General features: G+C 54.5%; 1 long non-coding RNA gene across 1 annotated transcript; it reads right to left on the bottom strand.

The window, feature by feature from the left end:
* Positions 1–21,407: 21,407 nt before the first annotated feature.
* LOC149123336 (uncharacterized) lies at positions 21,408–27,147 on the bottom strand. The gene is made up of 4 exons (XR_016216512.1): positions 26,947–27,147; positions 26,672–26,832; positions 25,933–26,288; positions 21,408–21,901 (listed from the first exon to the last, which is right to left on the bottom strand). It is a non-coding gene; the product is annotated as an uncharacterized LOC149123336 (long non-coding RNA).
* Positions 27,148–27,489: the final 342 nt, after the last annotated feature.

Consider the following 27,489-nt stretch of genomic DNA (forward strand, 5'->3'; position numbering starts at 1 on the left):
CAGCCTCGTTAATTAACACAGCTGCTGTGGAAAAGTAATCCAAGGTGGAAGGAAACAAGTTGAAAGAAGGGTTCTGGGCAGAGCCATTGCCTGGTGGCTGACACTCAGCTCCCACGTCGGAGTGCGGGTCCAACACTCGGTTCCCGACTCCGGCTTCCTGCTGGTGCAGGGAGACAGCAGTGCCAGGCTCAAGTACTTGGGTTCCTGCCACCCATGTGGGACCCTGGGCTTGCGTTCCCGGCTCCTTGCTCCAGCCGGGCCCAGCCTGGCCACTGCAGGCCTCTGGGAATCCTCTCTCCCCGCCTCTTCAATAAATTTTTAAAACAAATGACAGGAAAATATTAACTGCATGAGGGCACCGGTTTGGAAGTGGGAAGCATTAAGCCAGGCCTCTGCCTGCTAATGTTGACAGGAATCGACATATGTCCGGGGCTTGTTGCTTATTGCTTGTAATATATTACATTTCCCCCAGGCTATTTAGCTCTTGACATTAAAAAATAGTTCAATTTCCTCTTTTGTCTGGAAAACAATTGTGCAATCATATCAATTTTTTTTCTTTATGTTTTGAGTCTGTTCCACTCTTCTCCCCATCAATACCATCAGAGGTGTCATTCAACCTTTAATTGCTGTTGGGATTGCTGTTGCTGTTCCTAACAAGCCACATCCTCTTCCCTCACCCGAATTCAGAAAAGACCAGAACACAAATGCTGGTCTCGGAGGGAGAGCGATGACGGCCGTTTTCCCCGGCTTTGTGTCTGCAGCCGGACGAGCGTGCCAGCGCTTCACCTTGAATGTGAGCTTATTATTTAGCAAACCTCCAGGTCATGGATACACGGCCCCGAATCTTTTGCCTTCGATACAACAGAAGCTCAGCTCTTGCTCCTACAAACGCCGTAACAGGGTTCCCGAGCAGTGGAGCCTCTCCCCAGCCGAGTGAAGACCCAGGAATGCATGTGCTGCAGCCCCGTCTCGTCCTTTGCCCCCGTGCAGCCGGCCAGGACGCAGCGTGCGTGTAGCGGCACCAGTGAGCAGGCGGGGGTGAGAGGGAGGTTTCAGGGACATGAGACAGATGCGAATCCTGACTCCCCAAGAGGGGCAGAGATCCTGAATTAAACACACACACACACACACACACAAGCAGAAAGGGCCACGTGGAGCCTGGGGTGGGAAGCAAGGCTGCACCTGCTGTGGTCCCAGCTCTGCTTCCCATTCCAGCTCTGTGCGAGGGTGCACCTGTGAGGCAGCAGGCGCTGGCACAAGTCCAGGGTCCCTGCCATCCATGCAGGACTGAGCTCTGGGCTCCTGACCTCAGCCTGGCCCAGCCCTGGCTATTGTGGGCATTTGGGGGAGTGAACTAGTGGATAAAAAATAAACAAGCCACAAGCACACAGACCCCAGTTAAGGTATGTTGCTAGGGCACCCCAGACAAATGAAGACATCATCTACAGGAGACGGCCACCTCTCGGTGCCAGCAGGGGTTGCAGGGCAGGATGTGGGCCCAATGAGATTGCTGCTCTTTGTTAAGACTGGAGGTTGGGCCGGCGCCGTGGCTCACTAGGCTGATCCTCCGCCTGCAGCGCCGGTACTTTGGTTTCTAGTCCCTGCTGCTCCTCTTCCAGTCCAGCTCTCTGCTGTGGCCCAGGAGTGCAGTGGAGGATGGCCCAAGTGCTTGGGCCCTGCACCCTCATGGGAGACCAGGAGGAAACACCTGGCTCCTGGCTTTGGATCTGCACAGCGCCGGCCGTAGCAGCCATTTGGGGGTGAACCAATGGAAGGAAGACCTTTCTGTCTCTCTCACTGTCTAACTCTGCCTGTCAAAAAGAAAAAAAAAAAGACTGGAGGTTGGCAGGAGATGAGCTCTGAAAGTCCAGTGTGTAGCTCACTCCTGGGCTTGGATTTCTTCCTGCAACCACCCGTGGGGAGCTGGGGTCTGCAGCACTGGACACGAAATATCCCAGCTCTGCCAACCCCGCCTGGGTGGGGAAGCAGGGCACTTCCTCCTCCCTTGGGGCTAGGGAGGGGCAGGTGAGTCATGCAGGCGGGGCCTGGGGGAAGGAAGGGCGTGGCCCGGGGCTGGGTGGTGGCTCGCCAGCGCAGGGCTGCACTGAATGGCTTTCTGTCCTCTGGTCCGGTTATCAACAAGGGCTGAGTCTGGCTGCTCACGAGACCAGAGCCTTCCTCAAAGCCAGAAACGGACATGGAGCACAAGCCAGCAATTTGGAGGCTCCTGCTGCACACACCTGAGAACTCCGCCTCTCCAGAGGCCGGAGCGCGGGGGACCCATCCGCGGAGCAGCCCTCAGCTACCCTGAGCGGTTCCTAGGGTGGGTGTGTCTGACATGTGTCCGACGTGTCTCAGAATTTCCCAGAATCCCCCGGGAATTTGCACCCGACTTGCTTGCAGAAGGAACCTACTACAGAGCACAGACCTGGTGGCCTCCTTCCCTGCCCCCTTCTAACTCTTTTGCTGCAGCTTCCTGGGACCACCTCCCAAAGACCCCAGCCTCTGTCTCTGGCTGGCTCCTGGAGGAACACAACCCAGGATGGGGTCTCCTCGGCTGGCAGCAGCACTGCAGGGAGGCCAGGGAGCGGGAAGCAGGCTGGCCTCACCCTGCGGAACAGAGACACCTGTCACTCACTGGGAACTCGGGGAGGCTGAGAGAAGCCCAAGACACTTCCATCAAAAAAAAAAAAAAAAAAAAAAAAAAAAAAAAAAAAACGCTTGCTATGTCAGCACCCCACACGGGCGCCAGTTCGAGTCCCAGCTGCTCCATTTCCCATCTAGCTCCCTGCTAATGCGCCTAGGAAATCAGTAGAAGATGGGCCAAATGTTTGGGCCCCTGCGCATATGTGGGAGACCCAGAAGAAGCTCCTGGCCCCTGGCTTTGGATCGGTGCAGACCCCATTATCATGGCCATTTGGATTTGGAGAGTGAACCAGCAGAGGGAAGATGTATCTCTGTGTATCTCTGCCTCCCTCTCTGTAAGCCTGCCTTTCAAATGAATGAATGACTCAATCATAAATAAACGGTGCCGAACAGGGTCGCCAACATCATGGCTGGCTTTCACAGCTCCGACAGCTCGGAGGTGACACGCGCATCTCAGTGGCAGGCCCCTCTGGACGGGGTGGCCGGGCCCAGGGCCCTGTGGTGCATCCCGCAGCTGCCCTTGGCCTGTGTCTCTGCGGGAATGGGGGAGGGAAGAAGACCAGGAGATGGACTCGGGGAGGAGTCTGGAAACCCTTGCTGGCCCTTTCATGAACTCCTCCCCCCGCTGGTCGGTAGGCCGGGCCTGCAGCGAAGCAGCTTAATCCAATTTCTTCAGGGTAACGTGGTTAGGGGCTCCCTCTCCTCTGCCTCCCGCCGCCCAGCGTGCATTTTCCCTGGAGGTTAGTGGTAAGGAAGCAGAAGCCTGTCTGTGACACACCCGGTAGCCACCCTGAGCGAGCTCGGGGCAGACAGGCAGCGCAGGCCACTTGGAGGGGCCTCCTTGGGCTGGAACCAGCCCCTCCCTGCCTCTCGAAAGCATGTGGGGGACACCCCGCTGGCTCCATGCTCCCTGGGCCCTGCCCTTGAGGGGTGACAGACAGCAGAGGCCTGGGTAAGGAGCTTGCTTCGGGCCCTCACCATCCAATGGGGCCAACCCCGGCCATTCACAAACCCAGAGAGAGCTGTGGGGGGTGGGGTGGGGGCTGGGCCATGAAGAGAGGTGTGGAAGGAGGGAGGGGCATCCTTTATCCTACCCAAATGTCCTGGGGCTTGGGAGAGAGGCTGGGAATCAGATGGCCAGTGTCTGGGGCAGAGAGCATCTTGAATGAGGAACACTTTGCTTTCTGCATTTTCACATCAAGTGTGCAGTGCACAAAGTATGTGGGTGACTGCTCTTGTTCAAAGAAGGGGAGTTCGCCACAGACAAGGCAAACCCCCTCTCTAACCTCCACAAATGCTGCCTTTGAGAAGCACAAGGACTCTACGCTTTCCATCACCCCCGGCTGCTGCTCCGGGGAGCAGGTGCTGGCCGCAGTCCTGGGAGCCGGGACGGCCGCACACAGTGCGAGGCTGCCGGGCTGTGCCCCGCTGAGACCTGCCCGCTCCTTGGAGGGGTGGTGCCCACTGACGTGTCAATCACCACGCGGGGACTGTCTAACTTTGCCTGCTGCTTTAGGAGTCTACTGTAGGTGTCTCCAAGCGTTCGCATCCATTTCTCTATTTGATCCCTGAAACCCATGTGCGAGCATCCTTGATGTGAACTCCAGACAAGAGCGCCGTCCTTCTGCCAGCGCCTTTGGGTATTAAACAAGGACCGAGGGCACCCTACTGACGCAGGGTCACTGCCCTCATGGTGCCACCTGCCTGCCTGCCTCCAGAGGGTCCACCTTTGAGAAAAGTCCATCAACTTCCCACACCTCAGCTCCTCCCAGCACCGACCAAGTCTCTTCTCTCTGCACAAAGCCTATTCTAATCTCTTTCTTTCATTTCTCTCTGTATTTTCATTTTAAAGGCAGAGAGACGCAAAGAGGCAGAAAGAGAGCGTGCATTTCCATCTGCTGGTTCATTCCCCAGATGCTTGCAAGAGCCAGGGCTGAGCCTGCTGAAGCCAAGAACATGCAGCTCCATCCGGGTCTCCCACACGGGTGGCAGGGAGCCAAGCATCTGAGCCGTCACTCACTGCCTCCCGGGGTGCATTGGCAGGGAGCTGCATTGGAAGCAGCCTAGCGGGACTCGAAGCAGCGCTCTGATATGGGATGCAGGGTTCCAAGCACAGTGCCCACCCCCTGGGCATTTTTGCAGTGCTCCCCAGGCGATGCCATTGTCCAGGCTTGATTGAGAATTCCTGCCTTAAAAGTTGATTTGGGGCTGGTGCCGCGGCTCACTGGGCTAATCCTCCACCTGCGGCGCCAGCACACAGATTCTAGTCCCAGTTGGGGCACCGGATTCTGTCCCGGTTGTTCCTCTTCCAGTCCAGCTCTCTGCTGTGGCCAGGGAAGGCAGTGGAGGATGGCCCAAGTGCTTGGGCCCTGCACCTGCATGGGAGACCAGGAGGAAGCACCTGGCTCCTGGCTTCGGATTGGCGCAGCGCGCCGGCCATAGCAGCCATCTGGGGGTGAACCAACGGAAGGAAGACCTTCCTCTCTCTCTCTCTCTAACTCTGCCTGTCAGAAAAGAAAAAAAAATTGATTTGGGCGCAGAGTCTGCCTGAAGAAACCAAATGAACACCAAACCCTGCGGAGCACCGCCCCCTCCCGCCCCTCTCCAGGGTGCTCAGAAAAGGGGCAGCCCTCCAGAGTGTCTGGCTGGTCCCTTCTCCTGCTGTCATCCAAGGCCACGCCGCAGGCTGGGCCCCAGACACCTTTCTGGTGGCCACTCCCAGCTGCCTCCAGCCCCACATCCTCCCCACAGCGTACGCAGGCCGGGAGCAGGCAGGGGGGCCGCGGGGTTGCTAACGGTGCCCCCTCCACCTGTCTGAGCCTCCGTGCTCTCTCTTCAGGGCAGGGAAACCATACACGGCCCTCATTCCACTTGGAGTCTGGGCAGGCGCCCACCAAGCCCCTCCTGCTGCGTTCCCCTCCATCGCACACCCTCTCCCCTGTGGTCTGCAGCCCTCGTGGTCTCACCCCCATCACAAACCACTGGCCCGGAAAACGGAAGCTGCAGGCTTCCCCCTCCTCCTTCTCCTCTCCCCCTCCTCCTTCTCCCCTCCCCTCCCCCTCCTGCTTCTCCCCTCCCCCTCCTTCTCCTCTCCCTCCTCCTCCTTCTCCCCTCCCCTCCCCCTCCTATCCCTCCCCTACCCCTCCTGCTTCTCCCCTCCCCTCCCCCTCCTCCTTCTCCCCTCCCCCTCCTTCTTCTCTCCCTCCTCCTCCTTCCCCCTCCCCCTCCTCTTCCCCCTTTCCCTCCTCCTCCTTCTCTCTTCAATCTTTGAGGTCACTATTTTCTGAAGGCATTTTCAAAAGCTATGTAAATAAGTACACTTAAAACATTTATTTATTTGAAAGGCAGAGAGACAGACAGAGATCTTCCATCCACTGGCTCATTCCCCCAGAGGCTAACAACGGCTGGGGCGGGGCAGGCTGAAGCCAGGAGCCTGGAACGTCACCCAGTTCTCCCATGTGGGTGGCAGGAGCCAAGCACTTCGGCCGTCTTCTGCTGCCCTCCCAGGCGCAGTAGCAGGGATCAGAAGTGGAGCAGCTGGGACTTGAACCGGTGCTCACATGGGATGCTGGCATTGCAAGCGGCAGCTTAAGCCACTGTGCCACAGCACCAGTCCCACTCGTATATTTAAAAAAAAAAAAATCTAAACATAGTAGGAGAGACAGGTGTTGTGGCGCAGCGGGTTGGGACACCAGCACCCCATATCGGAGAGCCTGGGATGGAGACCTGTCTGCTCTTCCAGTCCAGCTCCCTGCTCATGTTTCTGGGAAGGCAGCAGAGGACGGGCCAAGTGCTTGTGTCCCTGCACCACGCAGGAGAACCATATAGATTCCAGACTCCTGGTTACAGCCATCTAGGAGCGAAGCAGCGGATGGAAAATCTGTCTCTCTGCCTCTCCATTTCTAATTCTGCCTTTCAAATAAATAAATAAGTCTTTAAAAAAATCAGCCCCAAGCACAGACGGAAGTTTGCTTTTCACTCCCCTCACAAAGCTGGGCCCTAATGTATTGGATGGTCCTGCTTCAAAGTCTTTTCCTGCTCTGTTTGGTACTTCTTGGAAACAATAATATATTCCATAATTGAAATGAAATTATTTGGGGGACCAGCGCTGTGGCGTAGCACCGTCTGCAGTGCCAGCATCCCATAAGGGCACCAGTTTGAGTCTCAGCTGCTCCACTTCCAATCCCGCTCTCTGCTAATGCACCTTGGAAAGCCAACAGCAGACGGCACAAGTGCTTGGACCCCTTGCGCCCATGTGGGAGACTTGGATAAAGCTCTTGGCTCCTGGCTTTGGCCTGGCTCAGCTCTGGCCACTGTGGCCATTTGGGGAATGAACCAGCAGATGGGAGACCTCTCCAACTCTGCCTTTCAAATAAATAATCTTTTTTATAAAATGAATTTTTAAAAATATTTTGTGACCATAGTAAATTTTTTTTTTTTTGACAGGCAGAGGGGACAGTGAGAGAGAGAGACAGAGAGAAAGGTCTTCCTTTGCCGTTGGTCACCCTCCAATGGCCGCCGCGGCCAGCATGCTGCGGCCGGCGCACCCCACTGATCTGATGGCAGGAGCCAGGTGCTTCTCCTGGTCTCCCATGGGGTGCAGGGCCCAAGCACCTGGGCCATCCTCCACTGCCTTCCCAGGCCACAGCAGAGAGCTGGCCTGGAAGAGGGGCAACCGGGACAGAATCCGGCGCCCCGACTGGGACTAGAACCTGGTGTGCTGGCGCCGCAGGCGGAGGATTAGCCTAGTGAGCCACGGCGCCGGCCCTATAGTAAATGTTTTAAATTTTTCTTCTGGGTGAAGTAAAGAACAATTATGATCACCAGTACCACACATCACTCTTCTGTATGGTGACTTGTACGTTTGTTTTTTGGATTTTTTAAGATGTATGTTTTTAAGTGACCAGTAGAAGACAGAGAGAGAGAGAGAGAGAGATCTGTCTATTGTTTCACTGCCCAAATGGCCACAACGACTGAAGGAAGCTGGGCCAGGCAGAACCCAGGAGCCTGGAATTCCTTCGGGGTCTCCCACGCACCGGGGCCGTCTTCGGCTGCTTTCCCAGGCGCAGTAGCAAGGAGCTGGGTTGGAAGCGAAGCAGACGGGACTGGAACCAGCTCTGATACTGGATGCTGGTGTTGCAAGCAGCACTGGGCCACATGCCAGCCCGTGCCTGGACGTGTCCAGCCGTGAGACCACGCGGTACAGCAGAAGTCAGGGTGGGAGAAGCGAGCCCTGTGCCCGTGCTTTGCAGGGGGAGAAGGGCCCTGCGCCCGCACAGTGGGAAAGAGGAAGGGACAAAGGGAGTTTGAAGTTTGTGTTTTTTTTTGTTTTTTTTTTTTTTTTCCAGAGCAAGCCCATTGTTTTCTCAATGACACTTTTATCAAGTGGCCTGGGAGGAGGGGGCCTGAAGATTTTGGAGGGGTACTAATTAAAGTCCCACCCCCTTCCCTTTTTAAGAACTTATTTTTATATTTCTGAATGGCGGAGACCAAAGACGATCAGAGAGAAAGAGATCTCTCATCCGCTGGTTCACTCCCCAAATGCCCACAACAGCCAGGGCTGGGCCAGGCAACGATGGGAGCCTGGAGCTCCATCCGGGTCTCCCCTGTGAGTGGCAGGGGCCCAAGCACCCCCAGGGTGCGCGTCAGCAGGAAGCTGCATGGGACTCACGCCGGGCACTCAGAGGAGGGATGTGGCATTGCAAGCAGCAACTTACCGGCGCTCTAAGCCCCTTCCCGCGGGAGGTCCACGCCAAGCCTTACAGGACATTTCCAGGTATAGCCACATCCCGCATTGATGAAATGTTTCGCTGTTATAGAAGATGTTGACCCCATTTTTGTTGTTCAGTTACACTGTCATTGAATGTGCTGTAGGCCACGGCTTCTTGGTGATCACCACACATCACTTTGTAAAAGGTGAGAAAAGCGAAGCTGACACATTGTGTCCCATATACAGGCATTCTGATGAGACTGGGTTTCACGATAAATAATACTGACAAGAAATTCTGTTTTACAGGCAGGCATTTGGACTCGTATTCTAGCTACCAGCTGGGACAACTGCATCTCACACCAGTGATTGAGTTCAACTCCCAGCTCCACTCCTGGCTCCAGCTTCCTGCTAACGCAGACCCCGGGAGGCAGCAGGCGACAACTCAAGCAGCTGGGTCCCAGCCCCCTGCCTGGGAGACCCGGCTCCCAGCTCCACCTGGCCCAGTCCCAGCCCCGTGGCCCCCCCCCCCAGGCGGTGAACCAGTCGACAGAAGCTCTGTCTGTCTCTGTCTTCTCTGTGTGTGACTCTGCCCCTCAAATAATTAGTTAAAATAAAATCATGTTTTATGGTTATTATTAATTTCTATTTTGTGTTTTCCTCTTTGCATTTTTTAAAGATTTATTTATTTGAAAGTCAGAATTACAGAGACAGAGAGGCCTTCCATCCATGGGTTCACTCCCCAAGTGGCCGCAATGGCCAGGGTGAAGCCAGGCCAAAGCCAGCAGCCAGGAGCTTTCTCTGGGCCTCCCACGCGGTGCAGGGGCCCAAGCACTTGGACATCCTCTGCTGCTCTTCCCAGGCCACCAACAGGGAGCTGGGTGGAAGTGGAGGCGCCGGGACTCCAGCTGTGCCCACATGAGACGTGGCACCATGGGTTATTTTCCTCCCAGACAAGAAAGCAGGAGGTGGAAGTGGTCATTCAAGGCTGGTGCAAGGGCTGGCGCTGTGGCATAGCGGGTAAAGCCGCCGCCTGCAGTGCCGCATCCCATATGGGTGCTGGTTCGAGTCCCGGCTGCTCCACTTCCGATCCAGCTCTCTGCTCTGGCCTGGGAGTGCAGGGGAAGATGGCCCAAGTGCCTGGGTCCCTGCACCTGCATGGGAGACCTGGAGGAAGCTCCTGGCTCCTGGCTTCAGCACAGCTCCAGTTGTTGCAGCCAACTGGGGAGTGAACAAGCAGATGGAAGACCTCTTTCTCTCTCTCTCTCTCTCTCTCTCTCTGCCTCTCCTTTAAAAAAAAAAAAAAAAGGCTGCTGCAGGTCATCACTGCCTCAGGCTCCTTTGTTCTGCCTGCACTGCCTTTCGCAGGTTGGTTTTCATCTCCCGGGTGCAAAGTGGCTGCACGCTTCTAGGCATCACATCCATGTTCCAGGCAAGAGGTCTTGCTGGTCTCATCTGTCCCCATTTATGTTGGGGAAGGGAAGAAAGCTTCTCTAAGAACCACCAGCAGGCTTCCTCTTCCAGAGCTGTCCCTTGTGTAGGAGGCAAAAGAGGCCAGCAAAGCCACCCACTTCAGCTTTCTGGCTTCTACCCAGGGAGAAGAGTTCTGAGGATGCGTGCTGAGAAATCCGACCTGTAGCAGCAGCTGCGAAGCCACAAGGCACAAACCCCTCAACACTGATTAGTGCAGAAAAACAGCTGCCGCTTTTACAAACAAGCCACTCCAGTACGATGGCTCCTTTTAAGGTCGACTCTGCCGGCTAGGGGAGCCAGGGGAGCCCGGAGAACGGTGTCGGGGTGTGGGCGAGGCTGTCCATCCAGTGGACTGGGGAGACGCCTTCCTGACTGCCCCTCCCCCAAGGTGGGGACTTGGGTCATTCCTGCTCCTGCATCGGCCAATCCCACTGCAGTGGAACCGCTGTGTGCATTTTTCCACGTATGAGTCAGCAAATGGAAGGTCTCCCTCCCTCCCTCCTCCCACTCCCCTCCCTCCCTCCCTTCCTCCCTCCCTCCCTCTCCCCCTCCCCCCATTGCTCTGCCTTACCAATAAATAAAAACAAATCAATAAACACAAAACAATGAAGGAACGGGGGAGGATACCACGTCCAGCGGACAGCAGCCCTAAGAGGGCAGGTGGGAGCCGGGTCTCTGAGCACTGCAGAGGCCCCAGTGACCAGTGCTGTGGCACAGCTGGTAAGTCACAGGCTGTGACATCAGCATCCCACATGGGCGCTGGTTCAAGTCCCGGCTGCTCCACTTCCGATCCAGCTCCCTGCTGTGGCCTGGGAAAGCAGCAGAAGGTGGCCCAAGCGCCACTCATGGGCCCCTGCCACGCATGTAGAAGACAAAGGTGGAGTTCAGGCTCCCGACTTGAGGGTGGCCCAGCCCTGGCCATCGTGGCCATTTGGGAAGTGAACCAACAGATGGAAGACCTCTCTCTCTCTCTCTCTCTCTAACTCTGCCTTTCAAGCCAATCAATGCATTTTTTTTTTTCTGATCCGATGGCAGGAGCCAGGTGCTTCTCCTGGTCTCCCATGCGGGTGCAGGGCCCAAGCACTTGGGCCATCCTCCACTGCACTCCCTGGCCACAGCAGAGAGCTGGCCTGGAAGAGGGGCAACCGGGACAGAATCCGGCGCCCCGACCGGGACTAGAACCTGCTGTGCCGGCGCCGCAAGGCAGAGGATTAGCCTAATGAGCTACGGCGCCGGCCCAATCAATGCATCTTTTAGAAGAGGTACTTGTTCTCCTGGGGTCCCCGGCTGGGAGCTGCAGGAGCCATGTACGGACCCTACACTGTGCAAGGAAGCCCTCGGTGGTGAGGATCCCAGGTCTGCTCAGCTCACACTGCCGGAGGCCCTTGATCCTGGAGAGTCTGCAACTGGAGCGTCCGTACCCGCCCGATCCTACGAGCCGGCGAATGCTCTCTGCGCATCAACACGGGCTGCTGATGTCCCGCAGTAAATCCCTTGGCCTGCCTCTGAGGCCCTTGGCCCCCTCCTCACACACCTGCCTCTCCTAACCTGCAGGCCGCCTCCAGACAGGTCAGCAGCCCCAGCATCTCCACCCCCTGGACGAACAAGCCTGATTATAAAGGATCGCAGGAAACGCATCCATCACACCCGCCTCTGAAGTTCAGGGATATTTTGGTCTGGACAAGGCTTGCTAACCGGGATGCCCTCCAGGTCTTGAGGCTCAGAGAAACCAAACTTTCCTGTTCTGCACAACCCTGGTGCATCACAGCAAACGCCCAGACCTGGGAGGAGCCTCTGTCCCTGGTGTGACTTGCACAGGAACAAACTCGGGCTGAAAATAGCGAACTAAAGTTAGCCGAGATGTTCCGACTCGCGGCCACCTTCGGGAACATCCTGTCCGGAGGAAAGGATATTTAAGGAGAAAGGAAGCAGCAGGGGCTCAGCTCAGCCAGGGAGCAGAGGAAGGACATCTCAGACAACAGAGTGTGCTCCATCCGGGTTCTAGGCAGCGGCTGGCAGGACCCGCAGCCGGGAAGCACCTACTGTGTGCACGCATCTCCCGCCTGGGTGCTTTCCGGCTGCCTTTTACCCACCTCTCCCCCTTCCTCTGCCCCCTTTCCTGAAACTAACACCCACTCCCCACCCCCACTCCCAGGGTGGAGCCAGTGGCAAAGCTGGGACTGGAACCCACGCTCCCTTGCGTCTAGAATCACAGGCACACACACACTGGTGTAGGAGTAAAAGAACAAAGTCCCTGTTCATAAAAAAAGAAACCTAGACCTACCTACAAGTGCTCTTGACCACAAGGAAATTGCTTCGATTCACATCTACAGTCAAAAATGCTACAAAATAGGACTATTTAATACAACACTTAAAAAGGCAAGTACTATGTTAATACCCATTTTACAGATGAGGAAACTGAGATTCAGAAAAGTCCATTCTGCAGGCACTGAAATACTGCGTCTTGCCCATGACTCTGCACCTTGAACCTGATACAGCAGGAGCTCCACAGATTCGGAGGCCCGCATCTGGTGCAGCGGGTTAAGCCGCCACCTGCAACACTAGCATCCTGCACGAGCACTGGTCCAAGTTCGGACTGAAATCGGATTTTAGACAACGCATCTCACCTCTGCCTCTCCATGCTCTGCCGCTGTAGGTTCAACACAGTGGAGTGCGTGTTAACACAGCCACACCCTGCCTTGGGTTGAGCAGTATCTCTCCCAAAATGAGTGTTTGCACACAACCTCAGAGTGAACTAACCTGGGCATGAGGCTTCACAGATGTGACGGGCCAAGATGAGGTCATGGGGGTGACGGAGGCAGACACTGGAGGGACCAGGGCCAGGCCGACGGAGGCCAAGGACCACTGGCAGCCACCGAAGCGAGGCGAGAAAAAGCTAACGGATGCTGCTTGCGGCCCCCAGACCCGTGCAGCAGGCATCCTGACTTTGGAGGTCAAGATAACTTCCTGCTGCCTTTCACAACTGTTTCATTCACTTTTGCTTTGTTTGTGATGGAACTTTGTTCCGAGCCAGGGAAACTGACATTCACCCATCACAATTTCCAAAGGAGTGATCACTGGGTTTTCTCATTTTTGAGAGACACACAAGTCTCCCATCTACTGGTTCACTCCCCAAATGCCAACGCCACACTTGGTCCAATCCGGACCTCCCACGAAGGGGGCAGGAACCCAGTCACCCAGCTCTTTGCCTGCCAGGGTCTGCAGCAGCAGGAAGCTGGGGTCGGAGCTGGAGCCACAGGTGTCTTAACCACTAGGCTAGGGCCCTGCCCTCCGCTGCTCTTGGCTCCTAATCTCAAAAAGCCATCATCACTGCCGTTCTCTCTCCTGCTCCAAGTGACTGGCTTTTCAGCGTAGATTGCACTCATCTCCTGGGAGCTCTTTATCTGGTTAGAAATATCACAAATAGGAGGCCAGCCCCGTGGTGCAGAGGGTAAAGCCACTGCCTGTGGTGTTGGCATCCCAAACGAGCACCAGTTTGAGTTCCGGCTGCTCCACTTCCGATCCAACTTCCTGCTAATAGTCCAAGTGCTTGGGGCCCTGCACTCACATGGGAGACCTGGATGAAGCTCCTGGCTTCAGCCTGGCCCAGCTCTGGCCATTGTGGCCATTTGGGGAGTGAACAAGCATCTGTGTGTGTGTGTGTGTGTGTGTGTGTGTATAACTCTGCCTTTTAAAAAATAAATCTTTAGGGGCCAGAGCTGTGATGCAACAGGTTAAAGCCCCAGACTGCAGTGCCGGCATCCCATATGGGTGCAGGTTCAAGTCCCGGCTGCTCCACTTCCAATCCAGCTCTCTGCTATGGCCTGGGAAAGCAGTAGAATATGGCCTAGGTACTTGGGCCCCAGTACCTGTGTGGGAGGCCTGGAAGAAGCTCCTGGCTCCTGGCTTCTGATTGGCCCAGCTCTGGTTGTTGTGGTCATTTGGGGAGTGAACCAGCAGAAAGGAAGACCTCTCTGTCTCCACCTCTCTCTGTAACTATGTCTTTCAAATAAATAAAATAATTATTAAAAAATAAATAAATCTTTTAAATATGATATTTAACCTCCTTGTACAAAAGGTGGCAACCACTATCCATTTTTTCTGCGCCTTGCTCTTTTTAACAATATACCCTTAGAGATCATTCTGTATCAACAAAAAAGAGGGCTTCCTCATTGTCCATTTCCCCCGCAGATGGGAACTTAGGCTGTTTCCACTCTGGCAAAAACACTGTACGTACTTTGCTCCACATGTGTGCCAGTACATCTGCGACACAGATTTCAGACAGCAGGATTGCCGGGTCACAGGGAAAATGCCACTGTACTTTTGATATTATTGGAAAATTATCTCCATATGGATTCTATCCTTTTTAAAAAATAGTTTCTTATTTATTTATTTGAAAGGCAGAGCAACAGAGAGAGATTTCTTTTATCCACTGAGTCACTCCCCAAATGACCACATGCGAGGCTGGGCAAGGCTGAAGTCAGCAGCCAGGAGCTCCATCTGGGTCTGCCCTGTGCAAGGCGGGGGCCCAAGCACTCCGGCTGTCCTCTGCTGCTTCCAGGTTCATTAGCAGGGAGCTGGATCAGAAGCAGAGCAGCCAGGACTCAAATTGTCACTCTGATGTGCAAGGTGGGCATCTCAAGCCACAGCTTAACCCCCACGGCACGGATGGCCTCTTAAAAAAAAAAAAAGATTTATTTATTTGAAAGTCAGAGTTACACAGAGGGAAAAGGGAGATGGAAGAGGGGAGGGGGAGATGGAAGAGGGGAGAGGGGAGGGGAGAGGGGAGGGGGGAGATGGAAGAGGGGAGAGGGGAGGGGAAGGGGGGGAGATGGAAGAGGGGAGAGGGGAGGGGAAGGGGGGGAGATGGAAGAGGGGAGAGGGGAGGGGAAGGGGGAGGGGAAGAGGGAGAGGCAGGTCTTATATCGCTGGTTTACTCCCCAGATGGCCACAATGGCTGCAGCTGCACCAATCCAAAACCAGGAGCCAGGAGATTCTTCCAGGTCTCCCACGTGGGTGCAGGGGCCCAAGGCCTTGGGGCATCTTCTACTGCTTTCCCAGGCCACAGCAGAGAGCTGGACCAGAAGTGGAGCAGCCGGGACTCAAACAGACGCTCATATGGAAGGCCAGTTCTGCAGGCAGCTGCTTCACCCGCTACGCCATGGCACCAGTCCCATTTGCTGAGATTTAAAAAGCCAGATTTATTGGAGTCAAAGACCTCCAGCCAAAGCAGCATGGGGGGGGCGTGGTTCCAAGAGAGGAAAAAACCCGAAGGGGCTGATGGTAGTGGCACAATTTGGGGGAAGAAACTATCAATCCATAAGGTGGGGACAAACCCAACAAAAAACCTGATTTACAATCCTTTACTCTGTCTGGCTTGCTCATAATAAAACAAAAGAGCTATCACAAGGTGGGATACCTCATTTGTTTCACAATATACGGGCTCCCTTGCTATTCTCATGATAAGACTGGAAGCTCCTAAAGAATGGGCAGGCAGGCACTCCTGACCTTGCTAAGTCGGGGGAAACATTTTCCACCCTTAATTTCCAGACTGCCTACTAAACCATCTGCCTCCTCACATTCCCCACCAAGAAGGGTGGACACTAACATCTGTTGGGGGAACTGGGGGATGATCACTCTGGCTGCTTCATGCTGAATGGATGGTCTCTTGACCACAGCACAAAACAGCAGCCTTGTAAGTAAAATGGGACCATCTTCCCAAGCCCAGCCTGCCTTACTAGGAGTCAGGTGATCAAATGGCCCAATCACAAGCATCCGCTCCACCCCCACCCTAAGGGGATTCACTGCTCCCATGTCCTTACCTCTGCAAAGCTGTATGAGACCTGTTCTTAGGGTCAGCACTATGACACAGTGGGTTAACGCCATGGCCTGAAGTGCCAGCATCCCACCAGTTCAAAACCCAGCTTCTCCACTTCTGATCCAGCTCTCTGTTGTGGCCTGGGAAAGACTGGAGCTTTGGGCCCATGAACCCCTGGCTCCTGGCTTTGGATCAATGCAGCTCTGGCCATTGTGGTCAATTGGGGAGTGAACCATCGGATGGAAGACTTCTCTCTCTCTCTCTGCCTCTCCTCTCTCTGTATAACTCTGTTATACTGCCGTGGTGCAGTAGATTAAGCCTCTGCCTGCAGTGCCAGCATCCCACATGAAAAAAAAAAAAAAAAGACCTGTTCTCCCAGTACAGGCTGCTGTCCTCTCCTGCATGGGAGACAGCCTGTTGGGTTTCCCCCACCTGACAATAAACCTTTTCCCTTACTCTGGTGATGGATGTGTTTTGTGGTGGCATTTCCTTTCCTTTCATTTTTTTTTTAAGAATTATTTTATTTATTTGAAAGACAGAGTTAAAAAAGAGGTAGAGCCAGAAAGAGAGAGGTCTTCCATTCTGCTGGTTCACTCCCCAAATGGCTGCAATGGCCAGAGCTGTGCCAATCCGAAGCCAGGAGCCAGGAGTTTCCTCCAGGTCTCCCACGTGGGTGCCGGGGCCCAAGGACTTAGGCCATCCTCCACTGCTTTCCCAGGCCATAGCAGAGAGCTGGATCAGAAGTGGAGCGGCCAGATCTCAAACCAGTGCCCATATGGGATGCCAGCACCACAGGTGGCAACTTAACTCATTCATTACACCACAGCACAGGCCCCAAATCACAACACCCATCCACTCACCAATGGATGGATATTAGACTTGCCACCACTTTAGGGCTATAATGAGGAATTGCAGGGCCAGCATTGTAGTATGGAAAGTTCAGCCTCTGCCTGCGGTGTTGACATCCCATATGGGCACTGGTTCGAGACTCAGCTGCTCAGCTGCTCCACTTTTTTTTTTTTTTTTTTTTTTTTTTTTGACAGGCAGAGTAGACAGTGAGGGAGAGAGACAGAGAGGAAGGTCTTCCTTTGCCGTTGGTTCACCCTCCAGTGGCCGCCGTGGCCAGTGCGCTGCGGCTGGCGCACCACGCTGATCCGATGGCAGGAGCCAGGTGCTTCTCCTGGTCTCCCATGGGGTGCAGGGCCCAAGAACCTGGGCCATCCTCCACTGCACTCCCTGGCCACAGCAGAGAGCTGGCCTGGAAGAGGGGCAACCGGGACAGAATCCGGTGCCCTGACCGGGACTAGAACCCGGTGTGCCAGCCACAAGGCGGAGGATTAGCCTAGTGAGCCGCGGTGCCGGCCTGCTCCACTTCTGATCCAGCTCCCTGCTGATGTGCCTGGGAAAGCAGTGGAAGATGGCCCAAGTGCTTGTGGTGGCCATCGGGGGGAGTGAACCAGTGGATGGAAGATTCTCTCTGTTTCTCTCTCTCTCTCTGCCTTTCAAATAAATAAATAGATCTTAAAAAAAAAAAAAAAAAGACTTGCCGTGAACATCACTGTGCCAGCCTGGGAGGACACAGGTGCTCTTGCACCTCGGAGTTGCTGTGTCTCACGGTCGAGGTGCGTTCAGTTTTCTAAGGAGTCACCAACGAGCACTCCGAGGTGGCTGTTCCACTCCACACTCCCACCAGCAAGGCAGGAGAATCCTAGCTGCTCCCTGTTCCATCATTACTTGGTACAGTCAGGCTTGCTTTTGTTGTTTGTATAGTCATCAGGTTCATTGAAGTCTAATTTCCACCTTGTTGAGTTTGGTGAGTTTTGACAAATGTATATGGTCAGGTAAACACCATCGCAATCAAAACAATAGAAGCATCTAGACGCAGCTTGCTTGGTCAGATGGTAACTGTATGTTTATAAGAAAATGCCAAACTGTTTTCCCAAGTGGCTGCACCGTTTTGCACCCCCCAGCAGTGAATGAGAGTTCACCTGCTCCATATTCTTCCCACCCTTTGGTATTCTCAGCTTTATTGCTTTTGTGTGTGTGGGAGACAGACACACAGACATAACTCCATCTGCTGGTTCACTCCCTAAACACATGCAAAGGCCAGGGCTCGGCCAGGCCAAAGCCAAAGGCAGAAATTCAACCTGGTTCTCCCATACGGGTGACAGGGCCCCAACCCCTTGAACCATCATCACTGCCTCCCCGCGACTGCACTAACAGGAAGCTGACGGCAGGAGCCACAGCCAGGCATTGAGCACAGGTACTCGGGTAGGACACAAGCACTGGATGGCTAAGCGAAATGCACCCCCCATGCTGGATACATCTTGTATAAGGTATGTGGGATGCCGGCGCTGCAGGCGGGGCTTTAACCCACTGTGCCACAGCACCCACCCAGCTACTTTGCTTCTGTTCTGATGCAGGTCCTGTTGAGGCTCTCCTGGGAGGCAGCAGGTGATGGCTCCGGTGGTTTGGTCCCTGCCACCCCTGTGGGAGGTCCCGGTGGAGCTCCTGGCTCCTGGCTTTAGCCCGGCCCAGCCCTGGCTGCTGCAGCCTTTTGGGGAGTGAACCAGCGGATGGAAGTTGATACTTCTCTTTGTCCTGGTTCTCTTTCAAAAGATAAATGCAGGAAGGAGAGATAAACAAGTCACTGGAAGAGAATAGAGTACAGCTTAGACAGATACATAGATGGCCAACTTTTTTGGATAAAAGTATCGAGTTGATTCAATGGAGAAAAGAAAGCTTTGTTTTTCAACACTGTTGCTAGAAAAGATAAACTAAAGAAAGATGTTGCTGGGGCAACTCAGATACTGAAAGTGAGAAAGAAGAACTTGGAGGCTGCGGGTGGCTCCTGCTCTCACAGCCACTGCGGTCCCCTGAGCTCCACAGGGAGAGTGCTGGGCCCGGTGACAGCCAGGTGGGCACTGGGCGACCCTGGGCCTGGCTGAGTGCGGGCCCCAGAGCGGCCGTGCGTTCCCTGTGCAGTCCCGGCCGGAGCGCAGGCAGCAGGAAACAGCAGCACGCAGGGGCTTCCATCCGCTCTCCGGTGTTCCAGGGAGTCGCGGGGGGCCAAGTCCATGGCTGCTAGGAGAGGGCAGCTGTGAAGAGGGGCAGCGGCAGAAGAGGCTCAGCGAGGAAGAGAAACAAAGCCTGACCCCGCTGCAGGGCAGAGGGGAAAGCGAGGACCCCAGTGCTCCGATGCAGCCTTGGCGCCTCTCTCTGTTCTGTTTTTGTGAGTTTGTTTTTACTGGGTGAGGACACAGGTCAGGAGAGGGCGCCTTGGGGTCCCCCCCCAGGGGACGTCCCTGCTGGTCTTCCTGGATGACTCGGGGAGCTTTTTCTTCTTCTTGATGCTGCTCTTGCTGCCGGCAGCTCCTTCGGGGCCACCGCCGACAGTCTTGTCCTCGGGAGAGAATGTCCCAGGCCTTGCTGCTGCTCCAGCCTCGTGTTCTGCTCTGAGCATCCGCCACCCCCCCCCAAAAAAAAAAAAAAAAAAAAAAAAACCAGAAGGAGAACGTCCAGCCGGTCCATGGGTGATGTGGCTGAGAACCTGGGAGCAGGGTGCAGTAACGCTGCCGCAGGACGAGGAGGCTGCTAAGGGGCGGGAAGGATCCAAAAAGGAGGTTGCTGCACACCGAGCTAAGGAGACCTGACGCCAGGCCGCCGCCTGCCGCACCGGCATCCCATATGGGCGCTGGTTCAAGTCCCGGCTGCTCCACCCGTTCAAGTCCCAGCTGCTCCACTTCCAATCCAACATCTCTGCTGTGGCCTGGGCCCCTGCCACCCACCTAAGAGACCCGGAAGAAGCTCCTGGCTCCTGGCTTCAGCCTGACCCAGCCCCAGCCATTGTAGCCATTTGGAGAGTGAATCAGCAGATAGAAGATCTCTCTCTCTCTCTCTGTCTCTCCCTCTCTCTCTCTCTCTCTAACTCTCTAACTCTGCCTTTCAAATAAATAAATAAATAAATAAGAGTCGGTGGTTGGGGTGGGCATCTGAGCTGGTGGCTGAGACGCTGGTTGGTCGCCCACGTCTGGAGCGGTGCTTGTGCCACAGCAGGCTAAGCCTCCACTGTGATGCCTGCATTTCCATGGGAGTGCCAATTCCAGGCCCGGGGGCTCCACTTCTGGTCCAGCTCTCTGCTAAGAACTCTGGGAAGGCGGTGGAAGATGGGCCACGGGCTTAGGCCCCACCTATGTGGGGGAACCCTGATGAAGCTCCTGGCTCCTGGCTCCACCATGGCCCAGCCCGGCCATTGTGGCCTTTCAGGGAGTGACTCAGCGGATGTCTGCCTGACTCTCTCTCTCTCTCTCTGTAAACTCTTTCACATGAAAAAATAAAAATGTTACCAAAAAAATCATTTCAGCCATGTCTAAAGCCTTGTGAAGCTCCTGCGCTTCCAAACCCCGTGAGTAAATAAACTTTTTTTTAAGACATTTGATTTATTGTTTTGTTTTTACTTAAGACCATTTGACTTAGCCCTGTGTGCTCTCTGCTGGGTATGAAAGAGTTAATGCAGGAGACAAGGACAGTTCTCAGGGGACTTCCCAGGCCAACCGTGGACACCAGCTCTGGGGATCCCTCCCCTCCGATGCCTCTGTCCAGCCCCTCTGTCCAGCCGTCAGCAGGTCCCGAGAGAGCAGTATTCTTCACACGAGGATTACGACCCACTAGTGAGTCATGAAATGAATTCAGTGGGTTGTGTCCAGCACTTTTTGATTAAATCGATGGAAAAGAAATAGAAGCTATTAGAATTTCCTGTATCTAAACCGCCACCTTTTCCTTACTGAAAGGCATTTTAGTGTGGTTTATGTATATCAAATAAAGCATATTGAACACTCCTCGCATTTTATAGATGATCTGTTAGGTCAGGTGCTTTGAAAGTCAGCCTGGCCAGGTAGAATAACAAGTTAAACTTCGAATTCTTCACTACCAGGGCTGGCGTTGTGGTGTAGCAGCACCTGCAACTGCCGGCATCCTATATGGCACCTGTTAGTGTAATGGCTGTCCCTCTTTCAATCCAGCTCTCTGCTGTGGCCTGGGAAAGCAGTAGAAGATGGCCCAAGTGCTTGAGCCCCTGCACCCACATGGGAGACCCGGAAGAATCTCCTGGCTCCTGTGGGGAGCAAACCGGACTAGACTGAGTTACTGGAATTAAGACTTATTCTATGCATCTGCTCTCCCACAATATGGCGCTGGGAGAGAAGTAAACAGCTTCCGCACAGCTGCCTCCAGTTCAACCAATAAACTGTAGGACTTGCTACTGATTGGAGGAGAGCAGCGTACTCGGCGTGTGGGCAGCCGAGTTGGGATTGGCGGAGGAGGACTATAAAGGAGGAGAGAGACGGCATGCACCAGGAACATCTAAGGGGAACATCTAGCTGAAGGAACACCTGTGCAGCCCCCAAGAAGAGCCGGCCGGCGGTGTGCCACTCCCCTGCGGAAGTGGGGAATGTGGCCAGGGGGAACTGCCCTTCCACGGAGGTGGAAGGGATAGTAGCCAACCCGGGAAGAACCAGCAGCAAACCCGGGGAGGGCCGAGCAGACGAAAGAACAGCGCAGGGTCCTGTGTCGTTCCTCCACGAAGAGGGGGAGCGACAGCTCCTGGCTTCAGATCGGTGCAGCTCCAGCCATTGCAGCCATCTGGGGAGTGAACCAATAGATGGAAGATCTCTCTCTCTCTCTCCCTCTGCCTCTGCCTCTCTCTAACTCTGCCTTTCAAATAAATAAATCTTTAAAAAAGAATTATTTACTACATTAGACTAAGTTATAATTCAGGACTATTTATAAACAGCTATTTGGAGACAAACAAAATTGAGGAACTACTGTGTAATTGTGTTCAGTAATGCTGCTTTTGCCAACTCATTAGGACTAAAGTAGAGGAGATACACCATCAGCACAAAATGTCTACATTATCTGATCACAAGACTCAAGAGAATTAAAAACAAGATTACAGACCATGGGGGAAAGGAGAGAGACCCAGCTCCTGGGCAGAAGCCCCGGAGGGAATGGCCAGGGGATGGCCAGGCAGCAGGCGAAATCCCGTTCGCCGCTCTGTGGCTCCCTCTGGCATTTCCTATGGCGCTGTCTGCATCACAGGGTCCAGGAAAAGCACAGGCAAGGGCAGAGGCTCCTCCAGGGCTCAGGCTGGGCCGGCACAGGCTGACTCCTGCGGGGTGTGTCGAAGGTGCTGAGAGCTCTTGTGTTGATTATCTCACCCCAAAACTTTCCTTGGGGCTCCTGCTTAGATCTGGGGCAGACTAAATAATTCATCTCTGAACCACAATGCATACAAATCCTACCTCGGATAACTGAAAATCACGCATCAGCAGTACTATTCATGCAAACTCGCACCTTTTTCTTTTATTTATTTATTTTTTTTTTTTTGACAGGTAGAGTGGACAGGGAGAGAGACAGAGAGAAAGGTCTTCCTTTGCCGTTGGTTCACCCTCCAATGGACGCCGCACCCAGTGCACCACAGCCAGCGCACCGCGCTGATCCAAAGGCAGGAGCCAGGTGGTTCTCCTGGTCTCCCATGGGGTGCAGGGCCCAAGCACCTGGGCCATCCTCCACTGCACTCCCTGGCCACAGCAGAGAGCTGGCCTGGAAGAGGGGCAACCGGGACAGAATCTGGCGCCCCGACCGGGACTAGAACCCGGTGTGCTGGCGCCGCAAGGCGGAGGATTAGCCTAGTGAGGCAGGCAAACACACACCTTTCAATCTGCATAAGGTACCTCCCGCGTAACTGGTAACAAAGAAGCCAAAGTGACTGCAATTTAATTCTGTACTACATCCTGTTTGATTGTAATGCATCAGAAGCAAGTTTATGGGGCTGGCATTGTGCATAGTAGGTAAAGCCGTCACCTGCAGCATTGGAATCCCACCCATATGGGCGCCAGTTTGAGTCCCAGCTGCTCCACTTCCGACCCAGCTCCCTGCTAATGCGCCTGGGAAGGCAGCAGATGACGTGAGTCCCTGCACCCACTTGGGAGACTCAGAAGTTCCGGGCTCCTGGCTTTGTCCTGTCCCAGCCCTGACAGTTGCGGCCATTTGGGGAGTGAACCAGCAGATGGAAGATCTCTGTCTCCCTCTCTATGGCTCTGGCTCTCAAAACAATAAATACATCTTTATTAAAAAATCAATCTTTAAAAACAAACCTGCTGGGGCATGGCAGGTAAAGCCACTGCCTGATTTGAGTCCCAGCTTCTCCACTTTTGACCCAGCTCTCTGCTGCGGCCTGGGAAAGCAGCAGAGGATGGCCCAGGTCCTTGGGCCCCTGCACCCGTGTCAGGGATCCGGAGGAAGCTCCTGGCTCCTCGCTTCAGATAGGCCCAGCTCTGGCAGTTGTGGCCATCTGGGGAGTGAACCAGAGGATGGAAGATCTCTCTCTCTCTTTCTCTCTCTAATATATATATTAGAGAGAGACATAAATGTCTAAACAAAATTTTTAAAAACTGCCTAAAAATGATACCCATATTTAAATGTATGAACATATGACTTTCTTCTGTTTAAGATTTATTTAGTTGAAAGGCAGTTACAGACTGTGGGGAGCAATCCGGACTAGACTAAGTTACTCGAATTAGGACTTATTCTATGCATCTGCTCTCCCACAATATGGCGCTGGGAGAGAAGTAAACAGCTTCCGCACAGCTGCCTCCAGTTCAACCAATTAACTGTAGGACTTGCTCCTGATTGGAGGAGAGCAGCGTACTCGGCGTGTGGGCAGCCGAGTTGGGATTGGCGGAGGAGGACTATAAAGGAGGAGAGAGACGGCATGCATCGGGAACATCTATGGGGAACATCTAGCTGAAGGAACACCTGTGCAGCCCCCGAGAGAACCGGCCGGCGGTGTGCCGCTCCCCTGCGGAAGTGGGGAATGCGGCCAGGGGGAACTGCCCTTCCACGGAGGTGGAAGGGATAGTAGCCAACCCGGGAAGAACCAGCAGCAAACCCGGGGAGGGCCGAGCAGACGAAAGAACAGCGCAGGGTTCAGTGTCGTTCCTCCACGAAGAGGGGGAGCGACACAGACAGAGGAGGAAAGATGGAAAGACAGACGGGGATTGAGAGATCTTCCATCCACTGGTTCAGCCACCCAAATGGCTACAAAGACCAGGGTTGGGACAGGCCAAAGCCAGGAGCCAGGAGCTGCTTCTGGGTCTCACACATGGGTGCGGGGGCCTTGTACTTGGGCCATCCTCCGTTGCTTTCCCAGGTGCGTTAGCAAGGAGCTGGATATGAAGTGGAGCAGCTGGGACTCAACTGGCTGGCGCCGAAGGCGGCGGCTGAAGCCACCGTGCTGCTTTCCCGTTGAGGTGACGTTCACGTCACACAAAACGAACCCTGAGTGGTACTTAGCATGGTCTCAGTGCTGTGTAACCGCCGCCTCTTTCTCCCCACAAGGAAACCCCACGCCCACTCCGCTGGTGGTGCAGAGAGCAGGCCGTCGGGCACCGGTGGCAGCCGCGTGGACCCAGCGGACAGCGCGCACGGACCCACTGGCTAACTGGATTCATGAACCCGCCTTGCAAGCACCCTGCCTTCCTCATAGGCTGCACACTGCTAAGCCGCTGCAGACCTACAGAGACAGGACGCCCAGAACTGACCCATCATCCAGGGGCCCTGTTCTAGAACACTCTGGCTTCTCTGTCCATCCTGCGACAGACACAGCCCGCTGGCTACGTCAGCCACTGCCCCCAGCCTCTGGCCCGCTCGCTCCACCTACTTAGAAGCTGGAAATCCTCACGTTTGCTTTCCCATGTTTCTTGGCAGCAACATCTGCCACTGTGCTGTTGGATTCCAGGAAATGTTTGCTTTCCTGATTTAAAAAAAGACAGCCACGGCTGGCTCCTGCCCTCTTCCAGCCTCTTCCTGGAATACAGGGATGGAATACTGATGTGATGCCTGGAGCTACGGCAGCTGTCTTGCTGCACCAGGAAGGAACCTCCAGTTCTGGGATCACTCCCCCAGGGAGGGCAGCTACCTACCCCAAGTCCTTGTTTTGATAGAAATATGAGCCCCTCTTAGGTTTTCTGCTGTCTACAGCCCCAAACATTCTCAGCTGTTACACTCCTCAGGTGCAACCATACCTGCCGTAATTGTATCAATGATTTTCTTATGCTAGACGACTCAGAGCCCTTTCCCCAAAGTGAAATATGAGCAGGCTGTTTGAGAGCTAGGAACCCCCCCTCCAAGATCTCCTTATGAATGAATTGGAAATTCAAGAATTAAAAATGGAGATTAGGGGCCGGTGCTGTGGTGTAGTGGGTTAAACCTCTGCCTGTGGCGCCAGCATCCCATATGGACACCAACTCAAGTCTCAGCTGTCCACTTCCAACCCAGCTCCCTGCCAATGGCCTAGGAAAGTAGAATTAGATGGCCTACACGCTTGGGTCCCTACATCCACACGGGAGGCCCAGGAGAAGCTCCTGGCTTTGGATTGGCCCAGCTCCAGCCACGGTGGCCATCTGAGGAGCGAACCAGTGGGTGGAAAAGTTCTCTCTCTCTCTCTCTCCCTCTGTGACTCTGCCTCGAATAAACAAACAAAATCCTTTTTAAAAACTGGAGATTAAAACCAAGCCAGATCCCTCGTTACAGAGCCTGATGTTCAAAGGGATGGCAGAGGGTCATGGGCGGCCACCGTAACCAGTGTTTGCCAGGCGGCCTCCTCCTCTCAGCCAGGGCAGTAGAGGGACCGTCGGGTTCCGTGGGGGTCTGCACAGTGGTCCACTGCTGCTGACCCTTCCACGGCACTATGGGGTAGGCAAATAGGCACCCACTACTGGCTCCAAGTCTTATTTTTTTAACTGAACATTTTATATATTGAGATTTTTAAATTTTTAAAAATGTATTTATTTGAGGGGCAGAGAGTCCCACATCCACTGATTCACTCCCCAGATGCCCACAGTGGCAGGGCCTGGGCCGAGGCTGAAGCCAAAACCAGGAGCCGGCAGCTCCGCCCAGGTGGCCCCGTGCAGCAGGAACGCAGGACCTGAGCCACCCCTGCTGCCGCCCAGGAGCAGGACCGAGCAGGCGGGGACGGGGCCTCTGACCAGAGCTTTCCCCGTGTCTGAACCACTAGGCCAAAAACCCAGCCCAACACTTAATTTTTTATGTTCTTTTCACTTCTTTGGGGCCCCCTTAATTCTGCTGGAAGATTGTCCGAAGTATAGACTAAAACCAGAAGTTCAAATAGCAAGACCTGGCTCTCTGCCCCCGGGCACCTGGCTGCTTCCACCGAGCAGTCTCCCTGTACTGATGACACCAAGGTAAATGACCCAGAGTCTGGGTTTACCTTGTGGGTGGTGGGCGGGAAGCAGCAGGTGTGTCCTCAGGAGAGCCAGCGTCCACCTGTGTAAGTGTCCAGGGGCGGCAGCCACACACACACACACACACACACACACACACGGACAGAGCGCCTGGGCTTAGCTCCCTGGCTTGCTGCCGGGCCCGTGAGCTCCCGCGGCTTTCCCATCAGCCTCTGTCAGCCGAGGTCGGCCCAGGTGGGGCTCTGCTGCCTGCAGCCAGGAGATGCGACGGAGGAAGCTGGCAGGTGCAGAGACTTCCCAGAGGGAAAAGGCAGCTGGGGTGTGGATCTGAGGCCCAAGGATGCCGCCCGTCTTACCGGCCCTTCTGCTTGAAGGCTGGCAACTTTAAAAAGCAATGCATGTATTACTCTTCGTGAATACAAAAAAAAAGCAAAGGTCAAAGATAACGCATCTATCATTTCCAGTTTAAACCGGTGTTGGGGGACGGGACGCGGCCTCCTATGGCAGAGGGCCTGGGTCAGAATCCCAGCTGCCGGCGCGCCTGCCTCCCACGCCAGAGACTTGGATTGAGGCCCGGCTTCTTTCTGTCTTTGGCCCGGCCCAGCGCAGCCCGACCCTGAATGTCAGGGACATTTAGGGAGTGAACCAAGAGAGGGAAGATCCAACCCCTCCCTCAGCTTTTCAAATAAAAAAAAAACCCGAAAATAAAAAATAAAAAGTGGGATTATTGTCACAAAGATGACGCTAATGCACTAATGTCCTCACCCTCAGGGGTTCCCAGGGCCCAACAGCAACACACTTTGCAGAAAGAGAAACACAGAAAACAGCCGTCCTGGAGGGCTGTGGTCGAGGGAAGTCTTGGGGCACCTGTTAGGTCTCTGTCCCTGCAGGACTGTGGCTGGGTTTTAACGGTGTGACCTGATCACCTGAAAACACAACGGAACAAAATTAAACGACCATGAATGAATACACACGCACTACTCAGCTTGGGATTTGAGTTTCGTGGGGACTGGGGTGCTATGGGCGGCGGGTTAACTCACTACTGGCAGCATCGGCACCCGCTGTCAGAGTGCCCGGTTCAAGCCCGGCGGCTCCGCTTCCCATCCAGCTCCTGGGAAGGCAGAGGAGGGTGGCCCAGGCGCTTGGGCCCTGCACCCACGTGGGAGACCCGGATGGAGTTCCAAGCCAGTGACTTCAGCTTCCTCTAGCCCCAGTTGTTAAGGGCATTTGGGGAACAAACCAGTGGATGAGAGACCTCTCTCCCTCTCCTCACTCTCTTTCAAATAAATAAATAAATCTTTAAAAAAAATGAAAAAAATAAAAGAAGGAAGGAGGAGGCCAGCGCCGTAGCTCACTTGGCTAATCCTCTGCCTGTGAAGCCAGCACTCCAGGTTCTAAGGTTCTAGTCCCAGTCAGGGCACCAGATTCTGTCCCAGTTGCCGCTCTTCCAGTCCAGCTCTCTGCTGGGGCCCGGGAGTGCAGTGGAGGATGGCCCAAGTGCTTGGGTCCTGCACCCCATGGGAAACCAGGAGGAAGCACCTGGCTCCTGTCTTTGGATCAGCGGCCATTTGGGGAGTGAACCA

This window comes from Oryctolagus cuniculus, chromosome 11, assembly GCF_051225735.1.
Source record: "Oryctolagus cuniculus isolate XC-2025 breed Fujian yellow rabbit chromosome 11, ASM5122573v1, whole genome shotgun sequence".
Taxonomy (NCBI): Eukaryota; Metazoa; Chordata; class Mammalia; order Lagomorpha; family Leporidae; genus Oryctolagus; species Oryctolagus cuniculus.